Source organism: Anomalospiza imberbis, chromosome 3, assembly GCF_031753505.1.
Source record: "Anomalospiza imberbis isolate Cuckoo-Finch-1a 21T00152 chromosome 3, ASM3175350v1, whole genome shotgun sequence".
Classification (NCBI taxonomy): domain Eukaryota; kingdom Metazoa; phylum Chordata; class Aves; order Passeriformes; family Viduidae; genus Anomalospiza; species Anomalospiza imberbis.
The window spans coordinates 52,701,803-52,714,209 of record NC_089683.1 but is presented as its reverse complement, the minus strand read 5'-3'; the positions used below and the strand labels follow the sequence as shown (position 1 = coordinate 52,714,209).

At 39.5% G+C, this 12,407-nt stretch overlaps 1 long non-coding RNA gene across 3 annotated transcripts in view; it reads right to left on the bottom strand.

Moving 5' to 3' along the window:
- LOC137470759 (uncharacterized) overlaps nucleotides 1–8,825 on the bottom strand; it is a 63,455-nt gene extending 54,630 nt beyond the window's left edge. For all 3 annotated transcript variants that reach the window (XR_010997239.1, XR_010997238.1, XR_010997237.1), the window contains exon 1: nucleotides 8,334–8,825. This is a non-coding gene — a long non-coding RNA (uncharacterized lncRNA). The remainder of the gene's footprint in view (nucleotides 1–8,333) is intronic.
- Nucleotides 8,826–12,407: the final 3,582 nt, after the last annotated feature.

Below are 12,407 nucleotides of genomic sequence, written 5' to 3'. Positions count from 1 at the left end.
CTGGTCACATTTTTTTCCTTTTAGTCCTGAGCTAATCTAGGGACCTCGGATAATTCTAGAGCCGCTTCCCTGTACAGCTCTCTGGCAGTGCTACATCTGGTTATAAACTACTACCACTGTTCTTGCTCAAATGTTTTTTACATTTTCTTGTTTTACCTAAAACGTTCATTCTTTCCTTCAAAAGGCTTCTCCCACCAGCAGTGTGAGGGCAGGCACAGCAGCTCAGCAGCCTGGCTTGGATTAAACCCTTGCTGAAGGGTGGAGAGAGAAAGGGAGAAATACAAGACTATCTGGTTTGGTAAACCATGAGGCATCCCTCATGCCTAAGAAAAATGCAAGTGGAGAAGAGGGGGGAGGGGGGAGATAGCAGTAATTGGAAATCTATTTCACTTGTATAAAAGTGCTAATTAGTTGTTTATCTGTAGGCACACTGCTGGATTCACAAAGGCACACACAAGTTACAGCGATTAATTACCAGCAGGGCCTGGAAGATTGTCTCCATAATTCAAATTTGTGATCAAGCAGCAGTCATGGGTGATTCAAAAGAAAACAGCAGAACATATATATATATATATATATATATATATATATATATATATTTAAAAAGATAATGTGGTATTCTTTCATAGGATTGGGTGATAAATTTATTGTAATTTTAACCATTGCTGTTGTTCAAGCAACAGATATTTATCTAATATGCAAGTAGTACCTTTGGAGCAAGTAAATTTTTTTACCTACATAGCTTATCTGTCAATAGAAGGGATGCAGGTTGAAATTATGCAAGGATTTATGTCAAATTTGAAAAGAGTTTTGGATGAAAAAATATAACTAAAATGTAGAAAAAATATTTTCAGAAAGATTTATTTAAATTTTGAATGATAGTTCATGACTTGGTATTCCTATTTTAATTTAAAAAATGAAAACAAATTACTGATTTGTCCAGATTACTCTGTTGATTTGAAGATAAGTATTTTTTCCCAGTACTCACACTCAGTATAACAAGCAATTGATAGCACATGCTTGCATTGTCTATCCTCCCCGGAACATAAAAAGGTTTTAAGGACTGAATGAGGAAGAAATTTAAACAGAGGCATCCTCTGAGGAAAGAAAAATACATGAAAATGCATTAGATAAAGAATTTACCCATTTATCAATATACTTTGGATAAAACATTTAAATGTTTTATTTCATTTGTTTAAAATACATTGATTATGATAATCGAACAGCACTGAATTAAACTCACACAACTCCAGTGGGATTGGAAGAATCCCAACTATTTTGGCATGAGATCATTTTTTTACAACATATTTTTGAAAATATCTGATACTGGAGCAGTAAATATAATTCCCTAAATAAAAGTGCTTTTCATAATTATTTTGGTAGGCTATTTTTGACAGGTTTGCTTATTTGCAAATGATTCCCAATTAGTGTATTTTAAAAGTGACACATTTGCATTTTCTTGTTGTGAAAAGTTGAAGTCATGAAAATATTTAACATTAAAAATTACTCATAACCTCTTTAGCAAAATATTTTTTGGCCAGAAAGCTGTTTAAGAAAAGCCTAGAGTGTTGTCCAGCCTGTATCTCAGCTGTGTTCCTCACAGACAGTATGAATGTGGCATTTTCTGTGCTCTGCTGGGTGACCAAAAAACACCTGCAAACAAGATTTTGGAGGCATCACTTCCAACCACTCATTAAAACTCCCATTTCCATGTTTTGTAGGTCACAAAAATTCTCCTTTTTTTTTTCCCCAGGGATACTGCAGCCAAGAAGCCAACAGAAAGGTTTACTGAAATGTTTAAATGCAGAAAAGAGAAAAAAAACCCAGCAGAATAAAGTTCAAGCTGATGCCAACAAACTGTATTTGGTACAGTACAGCCTGTTGCTCACAGCTGCTTTCAGAGGTGAACAAAACATTTTGCTGGGTCCAAGGACTCCCTGCTCAGGAATGGGCTTCCCGCAGGGATGATGCACAGTGCCGCGTGAGCACTTCACTGCTCGCAAGTGAAATAGGGGATCATGTGGCAGCTGCTCACTGTTGGTCTTCCCTTTTAATGTGCATGTGGTAAGTCACAAATTCAAAGCAAAAAGTTGCACGAAATGGAGCTGTAACTTTATATCTAAATCTGTAATTGAGCATCTTGGCCATCAGCCACAAAACATCTGATTAATCTGTCTAAAAAAAAGGAGCTCATATTTCAAAAATGAGATGTTAAAATCCAAGACCAGCCCATAATTACCAAGCAATGACCACAAAAAACCTTACAAATCCCAAATTCAATTAAGTGAAATATTATTACTCGATAGTACTTTAGTCTTCTAATTTGGACATTAAAACATTCCTTAGTAAGAACAGGGAAGGGCGAGACCAACACTTTTTCCTCTGCCAACAAACTGAGTCTTGCAGCTTTTGTTGAGCAAAACACTTTTTATTTCAGATTAATACCTACTTAGACTACTTAACCTTATAAAATAGCTGCCAGGAGCTATGTTATGAGGGATCAGGAAACTGGAAAAAAAATTGAAAAGAAAAAGAATTGAAGAAAAAACTGAAATAAAAAAGAAATCAAACAACTGTTCAATCATGGAAAATAAGTTCTGTGGCTTTGTGAGAAAGGAAGAATTTCTCTTTCACCTTTCTGCACATGCTTATTATTTTTTAAATTTTTATACCAAAATGTCCACCAGAGAAAGTGAAGTAACAGTGATGAATAATGGACACATTCCAGGGTAAAAAAAAAAAACCTCAAAAATATTTACGAAATTGGGTATTTGAGGGGGATTTATACCTATCCCTTTCAAAAAGAAGAAAAAATGCTTACCATTAGTAGAATCACAATCCATATCAGGAAAGATAAAACCTATAAGATATGAACAAACGCTGAGCTAAAAGTCATTAATAAATTAAAAGAGCCAAATTTCAGTCAACCAAGTAGAAGACTCCCCTTTGTACCAGTTAGTTTAGACAACCAGTTCTATCCAGCTCAAAAGCCATCTGCACGTCTTTAAGTTGTCATATTTAGTTTGATTGAAATGCTCACACAGAAAAAGAAAATACAGAACTTTGAGAGATCAAGAATCTTACTGACTAGCTCTGTAAAAAATCAAACATTTTAACAAAACAAAACAAAACAAAACAAAACAAGAAAAAACCCCAAAAAAAGCAGCCAAAGAAACCAGCAGACAAACATTTTATTGGGGTAGCTTTTGTTGTGAATTGTGAATTGCTCAGTTTACAAGTTTACCAGTTTACAAAGTCCAGCCAGATACCTTATCCAAGACAATCAGAATTTTTGCTTCAACAATTTTATAATGCACTTCTTCTGTGTCATTAATTTGAACGACCCACTGAACAGTCAAAAAGCAGGGAGTATTTTCTTGTGGAATCATCATTCCAGCATCGCTGTCATCCTCCTAATGTCGCTGCACCAACCTGTCAGTGCACTGGAACACTTTTGCACAGCAGTTTGTCAGGGCACCTGGCACAGGGGTGCAACTTCCAGCAGTCTTGAAATGCTTTCTTCAGTCTTTGTATGCGTGCTGTGCTGCTCTCACACTCTGAGAGCTCTCTGGCAGGGATCTCACTCCTCTGCTTGTGAAAACATTCAGTAATTTTACTCTTAGCAAACCAATAAAAAACTAAATACTCAATTCTCACAGAGAAGATATACAACTCCACCTAGGAAGGCATGTGTGGATGGTGTCTGTCAATGCACTTGGCCAGAAAGCCAAACTGAGATACCCACTTCATAAAAAAGTGAGTCTTCTGTTTAGATATGTCCATACAACTCACAAACTGATGAAAAATTTGCATTAAAACATAAAATACATTCAAGATCAAGTGTCCAAAATAAGTCTTTCTCCAAAAACAAAAACAAAACTAAACAAAAAACCCAAAAAAACCAAAACAAAACAAACCAAACAAAACAAAAAATAAACACTCTAAATAGTTGACTAATCTAAAGAAACATTGTTTAAAAGGCAGGTAAGTTAAAATCACTATTTTTATGCACAGAAGAAATTCAGGTTGATATTGCTGTATTAGATTTCCCATACGAAAAACACAGGATATGAAAAGCTGTGGTACCTCAGAAGACGATTTGTAATAATGAAAAATCCATGGGAACTTTGAAGGCATATGGCTGCATGCTTTAGCTTCAAAAATTTTTTGGGATTTATGATCCACTTTCAAAGAAACACTAAAGTTGTGGGTAAAAAGTCACTTAATAAAATCCTTGTGTAAATTTTTCATATAACTAAAGACTGTGGAGTCAGCAAAGGAAAACCTGGAAATGTTAACATCTTTTTAATTCTCATGTTAGTGTATCCTTTTTTTCCACTTAAACAGATGCTGATGGGAAGTTCCTTTCCTTTTAAGGCTGGCACAAAGGGATGATATTTTGTCGCTGAAGATGACAAATAAAGATTGCAGAGTCTTCATCCTTGGAGATAGTCAGAAACGGTATGGCCATGGTCCTGGATCACCTGTCCTTGCTGACCTGGCTTGGGCAAGCGGTTGGACCAGATGACCTGCAGAGGTCCGTTCCAACCTCAACCATTCTGCCATTCTGCGATCTTCACTAAAAAGAATGATTTGTGATGTTGCAAGTATGTGCTACTAATCACTTACAACTGAATACTGTGAATGTGATGTACAATAAAAAAGGAAGCTAAGTATTTTTAACAAGGGAAAAAAACCTCAAAGAGATAATTGTGATTGTTTAAATAATATTTACTTATTAAATTTTGATTTCCTAAGAAATGTCTTTCAGCTGAATGCCTGAATGTATTTTAAATGTTGTAATACTGAAGAAAATATTCTCTTGCCTGAGTTCTCTAAGTTGTTATTTGATGATGAGCAGACAAAACAAAAGTTGGTAGCTTACATCTTTAAACATTGCATTTAATTGATGGTTCATCGTGGTATACATGATCTCACTTGTAACTGGTAACAAAATTGCCATTGCTCACCCCTACTCTGCTCTGTGTTTTACGAGGAAAAACTCAACAACTCAAGGATGTAAACTCATATTTATAAAGTTTCTATCGCAATCATCAATGGGGCCTTTCCTTTTCCCTGGCTAGTGAATCTGTGTAAGATCCCAAATCACAGCATTTGTTTTTCAGTGCATACCATTTCTCGTGCTTTCTCAGGAATGCTCACTCACTCTTGGCTCCTCTAGTTCCATTTTATTCTTTGTACTGGCAAAGTGTGTTAAACAGGGACAAGTGGCTGGACTTCGAATGTGTGGTCATTCCAACTAAATTTACTGTGCAGTGCATATATTCCATCACTCTGTTTCTTCCTTGCCCATCTCCTCGCCAGAAAGAGCTCTCCAAAAGCCCCAGAGTGACTCCCCACAGCTTGCATGCAATGGAAACCAGTCACCCTCACATTGGTAGTTGAGCAAAGGCACAGCCATTCCCACCAAACTGTGCCTGTAAGAAAAAGGGTTGCTGATACAAACTTGAGGTATGACAAAAGTCACATCTGGGTTAAGGAATGTTGGATGGTTGTAAAGAAAAGGTTAACTTTTCCTACCTCTTGGAGACTGTAGTATTTTACCCAACACCCCCTTCATAGTGCCCCATAGTTTGCCACTGTATTTGATAAAAGCTTACCTTCCACAGCCTGAATGTGGAAGAGATTTGTTTTTCTGTCATGTTCATTATTATGGGATCAGACAGTAGCAACCAACTGCTGTAACTATGATGTGAAATGTGGAACGTGTTTAAGATTTACTGCCCACTGTCTAAATGCAGCTAGGAAATATATTCCTACAGGAATAAATTTGCTTTTCAATTTAAAAAGTATAGTATACAGCTTGCTTAGGGAGAGAGGAAAATCAACATCGCAGGAAATCCCCATGTTGACACACTCAGGTTGGTGCCACTGTTCTGACCTAATCAGGAAAGGAAATGACTTACAACAGACCTACAAGCAGGGGTCAGCAGCCTCTGTGAAGCCACAGCCAGGGGTGTTCAAGGCTTGGGCTCAGTTCTCATGGTAACATTTAGTCACATCTATAGCACCTTCTCAGACTGTCACTCTAGAAATAATAGAGCCAGAGATCAAATTAGATGAAAAAGGCTACAGTGGAAGCAAAGAAAGCCTGGCTTCCTCCCTGCTAAACTGCTGTTGACAAACTGCTTTATTTCCTCATGAGTTTATTTTCTTCCCAAAAGATCACGCACTCTTATTCATCTTTGTAGATCTCTTTTGTTTTGCCTCCTACAAGTGCTTCACAATCTACCGATCCACCTTCTGATTACAGATGTCCCTTGCCACAAAAGAAACTGGTGATAATCCCCAGGAGAGCTTGTGGGGCAAAGACAAAACTGCAGGTGGGCAGCATTGCACATGTTTTGGGTTTTGGGACAGTGGGTCTGAGTGGTAGGATGCAAGTATTCCTTTCAGCCATTTTTGGGGTGGAGGGTAAAGACATAAACACTTCAGCCTCATCACAGGGTGCTCTGACCCAGCGTCAGTCAGTGCTAATGGGGGACCAGGACCTGGGGAATACTGCTGTGCTCTCTGGCAAGCCATTGCTGTGCCCCATGGGGATGCTAGCTCCTCCTTAGGGTAGGGCAGGATGCCAGAGTCTCAGTGAAACCATATCAAAGTCTTTTCCAACCTAAATGATTCTGTGATTCTATATGGAGACTGTAACACACAAAATGAGGCCTATGAGAGAGGAAGCAAGTCTGGCATCGCTTCTCCATGGTCCATGTCCTACACAGGCTGGTTCAGACACAGAGACAAATTTAAGGAGTGGTATCAGGGAATCCAAAAACCCTGACATTTTCTGCTGTCAGAGATTGTTAGGATTTTACCTACATGCCTTCTCGCAGCAATAGAATCCCAGCAGCACAGTGCCTCACTACACAGTATCAGGCCCAAAACTGCTGAGGGTTAGGTGCCCCCTGGGCCACCCAACCCCCTCACAGCTACATCAAAGCTGTGAGTCCTCCCCAGAACTTATTTGTGAGTTTTCTTTAGAGTCTGCCCAGCTGAAAAGTACAGTGGCATTAAAATGTATACACAATTTTTTTTTTTTTAAACAAACAAAGCCTCCAAGCCTGACAGGCAAGGGCAGGGATGGGATTAGGCAAACATCCTATACAGACGGTTCCCCTTTCTGCCTGTCAGCTTGTAAGTGCTTTCTCTTCTGGAACTATACAGTACTAACTGAGCCGGAAACAGCTATTTAAAAAGTGATTATAGTGTGACATTTTTGTTTGACCTAACATCAAGCCATGTGCAGTTAAATGTCAGCAAAGCTATTTACTACAGGGAAAGACAGGCCCGAGCATGCTTAAATCTACCCAGCATCTTAAAAGTGGTTGCTGTCTCCACTCAGTGCACATGAATGACACCGAAGCCAAGATGTGAAGTATAGCGCTCTGTAAGCTGTGATGATTGACTAATATGCAGGGTGGCACAATGCATTCAGCAAGAGGCTCACAGGGAGGAAGGCAAAATAATGGATAATTAAAGTCAATCACAGGTTAGAAAGCAGAGGCCCATGCAAAAGGCTCCCTTGGAACAGAAAGGGCATGCCTAAGGCTGGTGTGTTTTGTTCAGCGATGTGTGAAGGGCTCAAATATTGGGATGAAAATAGAAAAGCAGAGATTTTCTATTAGTGTAGCAGCTGTATTGGTCGCATGAGAGATGAGGGACTAGCACCTCCATCAGTGCCCAGCAAGCCTGCCCTTAGAAGACCCCGTGAAGCCCATGCAGCGAAGCACCACAGCCTCAGGATTTTTCCCCTGCTCCCCCAACAAAAACCCTAACCCTAACACTAAACCTAAACCCCAACCCTAACTTTAACCCTAACCCAAACCCTAAACCCTAACCCTAACCCTAAACCATAACTCTAACCCTTAATCCTAACCCTAACCCTTTGTGCAGGGCACAAATCAGGCTGCCCAGCTGCAGCTGCCAGGCAGGGTGACAGAGGGGAAGGGAGGCTCCAGAACCATCACCAGAGGTCAAAATAATAGCTGAGCAGTGTGAGAGGGGGGCAGGAAGCTAAGGCAGCTAATTACGGGCATCTGTCCCTGTGTGAGAACCAACAGGAGCGCAGCGGCTTCAGGTCGCACCAGGCTGCAAAAGCATGCACAGCCATAAAGTGATGGACAGAGCTGGGCAGTGTCAGGAGCTCTCTCTGGAAGACAATGCACTGGTGTGCAACGGATGGAGATAAGTACGTTCATAGGTCCTTAATGGGACTAGAGGCATATATTTGGACAGGGTTCCAGTCTGACCTGCTTCTCAGAGCCTAAAACAACAAACAAATCAGTGTGCCTTTATTTTGAGAAAACATTGCTCACAGTAATAAGGGAGGGTGGGGGCACCCAAAAGGAAGCAGACTTGTGATAAAACTTCCATTTCGTTCTTTCTTGCATGTCAGGGAAAAAAAATGTACATTATAATTCAGAGTGCCTTTCAGGGTTTATTTTTCTTTACATTGTTACATGCCTGATCACGTCTGATTTTGGAAGCTCAGCAGGGTCTGACTTGGCTGACATTTGGGAGATGGCTGAAAAGCAAGAGTCTGAGCAGGATCTGTGCGCTCATTATATGAATGTGCAATGCTTAAAGGCATGACTGGGGGAATAACAAGAATATTCACAGCTTTTCTGTATCTTAAAATACTGTTTTTCTCCATCTCTAGCAACTGAAATAACACAAGGATGGAAAATAATATGATGAATATTGAATGAGCATTTTTTTAAAATAATAAAAATACACTGCTTGTGAATACTGGTTAGTACTTTACAAAAAGCACAGAAAAATCCTTTGAGCAAACTGATCATCAGATCATTAGAAATAGGAAATAAATTATTTTATTTCTGTTTGCTTGCTGTTTACCAAGTGCTGACAGTGGCAGGTGATTGTTAAAATCCCGTCAAAACTCATTTAAGTACAATTAAGTGAAAACAATATAAGCTTTTTAACAGAAATTATATGAGAGGTAGCCAGAGGATTTTTTTACATGGGATTTATTCTTGTTCTTGGTGTTTCCAGTGGCAAAAGGCTTAATTATATAACAGAATGGTTCCCCCATTGTTGCTTTACCACAGAAAATTTCAGAAGACCAAGGCTGCTCTGCTACAATTTTACTCTGAGGCTCACAAGAAAGAGGTATCATCTTAAGGAAAGCTTCTTTGGTTAAACATGTTCCTTAGTTAAAACAAATTCAGTTTTAAAAACAATAAAAATTGTAACCAGAACTCCTTCTCTTGCTCTCTTATCAAATGTCATCAGCAGGTACCTCTCAGATTCTGAGTGGGCTCTGTGGGCCAAGGTGAGCTTCTTTTTTTTTTTTTTTTTTCTTTTTTTCTTTTTTTTTTTTTGTTACTTCCTACCTCAGACAAAATTAAAAAGGCAAAACCAACAGGGAATGCATAATAAAGAAAACAAACATGAAACAGAATTTGAGTATCTGTGTTCCACCTTTAAATAAGAAATAAATATGATATGGCAAAGCGAGGCAAGATTCACATGCTGTGAGCCTCTCCCACATAGTGCCCAAGATGGCCTCATTCAGTTTTCCAGTCCTTCTTTGTTATAGCAAAATGTGAGGGATTTCTAAATCCTGATTTGGATGCATCCCCCTACAGCAGAGACAAACCAACAATTACTGAAGCAAGACAAGTTGTTTTCAGTTTAGCAGGATTTTTCTAAGCCAGGCTTGTGGTGTCATTTAAAGTTTGAATGCTTCCATTCTCTGAGAAGACCAGTGGCTTTTCAATAGCAAAAGATCAAATGATGTTAATCAGGCAGTGTGACCTAATCCTCTAATTCAGCTGCCTTTTTACATTAAAAATGTTCTGCTCATGTAAGATTGATTTGCTCTTAAATTGACGGGTTTTTCTCCCAAAATATGCTAGTCTAAAGTTCTACTCTTGGCCCTGCAGATCCATTACACATATAAGATAAAACAACTTTTTCTTCATTTTGAAGGTTTAGATAGGCTAATCCTACAGGTTGATAGAAAATCTCTTGTGAATCACAGAAAGCCCATGATGTTATGCAACAGCAGCAAGAACATTTTTCTTTTGGGTAGTGATGCCACTGGTTAGCTACACCGAACAGGGACACACTGGACAGTTATTGCTGACTTCTGGAATGCTACCATAAGTGTATGTTCTCCTCAGCCTTCTAATACAGAGAGGGATGTTTTACAAGGGCACGTAGTGATGGGACAAGATGGAACAGCTTTAAACTGAAAGAGACTACGTTTAGGTTAGATATTAGGAAGAAATGCTCTCCTGTGAGTGTGGTGAGACACTGGAACAGGTTGCCCAGAGAAGCTGGGGATGTCCAATCCCTGCCAGTGTTCCAGGCCAGGTTGGATGGGGCTTTGAGAAAATTGCTAAAATGGAAGCAGTCCCAAGTCCCCACCCATGGCAGTGTGGTGGAACTAGATGATCTTTAAGGTCTTTTCCAACCCAAACCATTCTGTGATTCTATGAAGTCTCAGCAGGATATGTCCAGCCCTTGGCACAGATTACAGTGCACAGTACCTCCCTCAGGTGTCTCTCACCAGCTTTGAGAGCCCACATAGGGGAGAGTGGGGGTCCCTGGGGACAAGGACACACAGTCTAGCATTGTGAGGTGCATGGCAGAGTGAAGGGAGCCACATGGCACACATGTACTCTCACCCTAGAGGTTTGCATTTCTGTACTCTTACTGGAGAATTCTTGCAACAGATTTTCACTAGCTAACTCTATATAGTTGCTAAGATTGCCTCAGACAAAGGAAGATATTACAGTCTGGAGAGCTAAAATGACCATTTATAGTGTCTGGCAGGTGCTCATCAATCATTTTGCTACTAGGAAGGGCATCAAGGCTGCTATTCCTTCCTGATGGGTCTGTGATACACAACCATTTTGTCCTGTCCACTGAATCACACAACATTTTCTTTTCCTTTTTTCTTTTCCTGTCAGATAGTAATGAATGAATCCCATCAATTAATTACTTTTCCTGAAGATATTTTGCCAATACAAGGTTTACTGTGCACATGCTAGCAGAATACGTAAGTGTATTATCATTGGTGCTATGTTATATAAACCACAAACTGATTATGATCCACCTTAGGAGTAATTACCGGGTCTGCTCCCAGCCACCTGGCATTTAGGGAGGTGATTTTCACATTACTGCACCAAGTGTGCAAAGCAACTCCTCAACCCCAGCGCTATTTCTTAAAGAAATGGAAGCACAATTTCAGTCTGGCATTGGGTAACAGCAAATGCGGTTGAAGCAGAAATCTGTGGGCAGAGAGCGCCATCTCCAGCTTATAAATCATAATTACTCTGCGGTAACCAGCTTAATTGGGATTTTTTTTTTTAATTGCCATCTGTTCTGGCAAAAGATGGAGAAGAAAGCCAGCTGAGACTGATGAAAGATTGAGGCTTAAGCCTTAGCACTACCCTAATATCCTGTAGGGAGACTTTGCTAATCCTTGCTGAAGTTTCTGAATTACATAAAAAACCTGCTTAAAATTGTATGGAGGTGATTTGTTTCTGTTTTCAGGCTAGTTACTCAGGAGTAAAATCGTGGCAGAGCTAATATTTGTACTATGCTGGGGTCCTCCGGCCTACTGAGAGTCCATGCATTTTACACTACACATGATGCATTTGATAGGTACTTGGAAAAGCACATAAATGGTACCTCTAGGTACTGTCGAAGAACGACTGGGCAGAAAACCATTGTCAATAAGCACAGTGCAGAAACAGCATACAAAGTGCATGCAGAGGAATTACATACATATAAATGTTACAAAATTGACAAATATTACAAAACATTACACTGAGGCCAGTGCCTGTGAGTCCAGCCTCGTGGTTATCGCTGAAGTGTTCATTCTAAAGGAGGTCCAAAGAGGACATTATGAAACAAATTACTCACATGGAAGGCAGACAGCCTGGACAAAGTATGAAATTCTTATTATGGATGGTTTCAAGAGCTGTCAAGACAACAACAACAGATGCGTGATTCACTTCAACCAGGAAAGCTGTACTGCAACACCCAACGCATCTGTGATTGTGTACACAGGTGTAAAGGTGATGATTTTCCTGGTCCTTATTGTTTTTTATTGTGGGAAAACAGCCTTAAAGTGGTCACTAAAATGTTGTCTGGACTTTATTGTTAATTTAAGAGTTTAAATATTTGCACAAACGAAAGTAAAATACTCTCCCATCTGTTGATAGCTGGCAAAACTGCAGATGTTCTTTCCTGAAATTATTTCATCAACACATTGAAACCATTATCCGCTATTTCAGTTGGCAAGATAAAAGTAGCAAAGAAATGCAATGTATTTTGAAAATCCACCAACTCTCAGGTAAGTCACCGTCATTTATTCAACTCATAAAAGTGACGGATGTGCTTGTACCAAGATGCCA